Source organism: Wyeomyia smithii, unplaced genomic scaffold (genome assembly GCF_029784165.1).
Source record: "Wyeomyia smithii strain HCP4-BCI-WySm-NY-G18 unplaced genomic scaffold, ASM2978416v1 HiC_scaffold_68, whole genome shotgun sequence".
In the NCBI taxonomy this organism is placed as follows: domain Eukaryota; kingdom Metazoa; phylum Arthropoda; class Insecta; order Diptera; family Culicidae; genus Wyeomyia; species Wyeomyia smithii.
Genome location: NW_026599208.1, coordinates 1 through 3,194, shown reverse-complemented (window position 1 = coordinate 3,194; position 3,194 = coordinate 1). Strand labels below are relative to the sequence as shown.

Sequence of the window (3,194 nt, the reverse complement as noted above, 5' to 3'; positions counted from 1 at the left end):
ATTCCCAATTACTAGGTCTATATTTCTGTCGACCGTGCTTGGGAAGCAATCAGAATTTTTCATTTTGACAAGGCTTGACAACTTTCAATAGTATAATAGTTTGAATAATAAAATTATAATTTCTGCAATTGGGAAAAGTCGTAGAAGATTTTCGAATCTATTGCTGCAAAAACGAAGAAAAACCATCGAAAACTAACCGATTTATTAGCATTTGAAATTGGGCATATTGAAAGACGTAGTTCTATGTCAAAACAGTAGCTAACAATATCTATACAGTTTCGTAATGATAGATGATTTTATTACAAAAGTTCACATCAATGGACAACGTAATTTTAATTCCCTAACAAAAATAAAACGATAGATGAACTCGACAACTTTGTACAGGTGAGCTAAACTAAACTAAACTTGTTGACCTATGAGAAGAAGCATTGATACGAAATTAGAGCACATTTTCGTTGCTTCGCTAATTTATGTGATGAGACGAACATGCATAACGGTAGTCTAGCGGTTGACATCGTTGAACATCTGGCAATTGTTAACTTTAACTTGAAACTGTTCAAGTGTACTACATTATTGAAGTATTTATTGCCCGGAAACAATTTTTAGTTCAGCTGCCATCCGCCCAATGGTAGCATCATAAGCTGTAAAGCAACAAAATTGTTTTTTTGGTAACGCCTAACTATTCAAAATTGTTTGATAAAATTTCTCTGAGACAGTCAAATAAATGAGAATGTTGGGGAATTCAAAGTGCAAACCACTTATAACGTGTTATATTTATTTATTCCTCGTAGATAACAAAATTGGTTCAGATCAATTTTTTTCCGAAAAAGGGTGTCATGATTTATAACTCCTATATGAGTCGGAAAATAACTAACAGAGAACATCTCTGGCAAAGCTTTCAAAAGTTAATATTATAATAAAGATTTGAATTGTTTCAAAGCTACCATAACTAATAAAATTTAATTTAATATCAATTAGAAATCTATTTGCTAATAATAACAATTTTCCGCTTGAATCGGCTTTTTGTGCTTGAAGCGGCTTTTAGTGCGTAACTGGATGTAATCTTGGGTTTTGCGCCTCAGTTTGTAATCAGATGTCGCTTTCTAGCATCACGAATTATGGTTCGTATACCGGCTTCAGTGCATTGTAAAAGAGGCGACCGATTTCGATTCCGCAGGTTGTTAGCAGATGTCGCTCGCAACGCCCAAAATTATGGTTTGTGTCTCGGCTATCATATAAAGACATAGTACGAGTTTCCTTAATTGCCGCCAGATGTCGCTTTTTATGTCCAAAACTATGGTTTGTGTCTCGGCTAATCGGTTTTCCGCTTGAATAGGCTTTTTCCGCGTGGCTTGACGCCGGTCATGAATGGACACAACTTTGAGGGTCATCATCTTAGAGTGTCATTACAATCACAAAAACAACTAGGACACCACACTTCAACAGTTTTTGTTGGAAATATACACCGTGGTATTTACTTGCATCAAGTAATGTGATTTATATCGAAATTTTATATCGAAATGTTTCAGATACTACTGATAATGAGTTATACGATTTCTTTAGCAAGGTCGGTGACATCGAGTATGTACGACAGATTTCTGGAAAATACATTGGTTATGTGTGTTTCAAAAAAGGTGTTTCCATTGCAAAAGCCCTAAAACTCAACCAACAACTGCTGAACGGACGCCCACTCCGGATCATGAAGGTTGATCAACGCCATCAAAACACAAGAAGAAATAAAAAAGGCAATCTACTGAAGAAAAACGTGGTAGCCACAGGTGACATGACGCCTGGCAAAATTGATGATCGTATGCTTTCGAAAAACAAATCGATGGATGGTTTTCGCGGAAATCTTGCGAAAGCCAAGAGAGGCCCGAAGCAGGTGACGAAAACTAATGCTGAGCGTAAGAAAAAAATGCTAGCCATGAAGTTAACCGGAAACGGCAGAGGGAAATCGAAAAGAACTTTATATTGAATAACATAGTGTTTATATTACTACAGTGAAATAAAAGAATTGCATTACTTCGATTAGTCAAAGCAATTTTTCATTGTGCAGATATTCATATGAACAACTACAATCTGTTATAATCTGTTTATTATATTTATTCTACTTTGTACAGCGTTACATATCCGTTTAAATAGAATTTTTCTCCTCGCCGTCAACAATTTGATCTTTAGATAAGGGATCCTTATTCTGTAAAAAAAACAAGCTTTTAATTATTTTTGAATTGGATAATTGGGATTTTGAATGATAATGTTTTTTGAGATAGTTCATTAAATGCAGAGTGATTAGAGCGACGCAGACAGAAATTCAGTTCAATTAGCGACACGGTTTTTGAAATATCCGCCAGCAATATTTCTTGCAGCCACGTTTTTTGCCCAAGTTTCAAATGACTTCAACCATGTGATCAGGGTTGCCACATTTAAATCTGTGTTTTCCCTTGAAAAAATCTGTATCTGGAACAAAAATATCTGTAAAAAAAATCTGTATTGTTTAAACATAAAAAACTTTGTATTTTTTAAGTTTATATGGTACATAAACGAAATTTTCAGCTTAAAACGTGTGAGGAGTTGAAAATATGTTTAATTTGCTTACTATTTAATGAAATAAAATTTGGATTGTTTTTAAAAATTAATGTCAATTTCGAAAAATCTGTAGTTTTCGACAAAAATCTGTATGTACAGATTCTGTACCGTTACTTCGGCCAAAAATCTGTAAAATACAGATTAATCTGTACATGTGGCATCCCTGCATGTGATGATGTTGTGTTCAAAACATGTTGAAAATTTGATTAGGACAAAACATAAATAAAGTGCGTTGTTTGTAACAATAAAAAATAGAGAACAGTAAAAGATGTAAGTTTCGTTCGATTTCCAAAGAATCCGATTGTGAGAAAGCTGTGGATGAACTTTTGCTGTCTTCCGGTAGATTGTTTTATTTCCGAAACACCATACTTTCCAGTGTAAGTAATATTGAAAATAATTGCAAGTGATAATTTTTTTTTTGGTCATTTTTATTATTTACTTTGCTCGTTAAGTACCAAGGGCCTACAAACGTCAACATTTTGCCTACCAATCATAAATTCATCACGGTGGTAATATTTCTTTTCAAATGCTTACAAAACTTATCTTATTCATTGAAAGTGCACATTGTACTGGAAACAAATGCTGAGTTCTTGTTTTTTCCATCTAAA

The 3,194-nt window shown here is 33.9% G+C and overlaps 1 long non-coding RNA gene across 1 annotated transcript; it reads left to right on the top strand.

Moving 5' to 3' along the window:
• Positions 1-1,373: 1,373 nt before the first annotated feature.
• On the top strand, positions 1,374-2,037 carry LOC129733784 (uncharacterized). Its single transcript, XR_008729702.1, has 2 exons — positions 1,374-1,470; positions 1,530-2,037. It is a non-coding gene; the product is annotated as an uncharacterized LOC129733784 (long non-coding RNA).
• Positions 2,038-3,194: the final 1,157 nt, after the last annotated feature.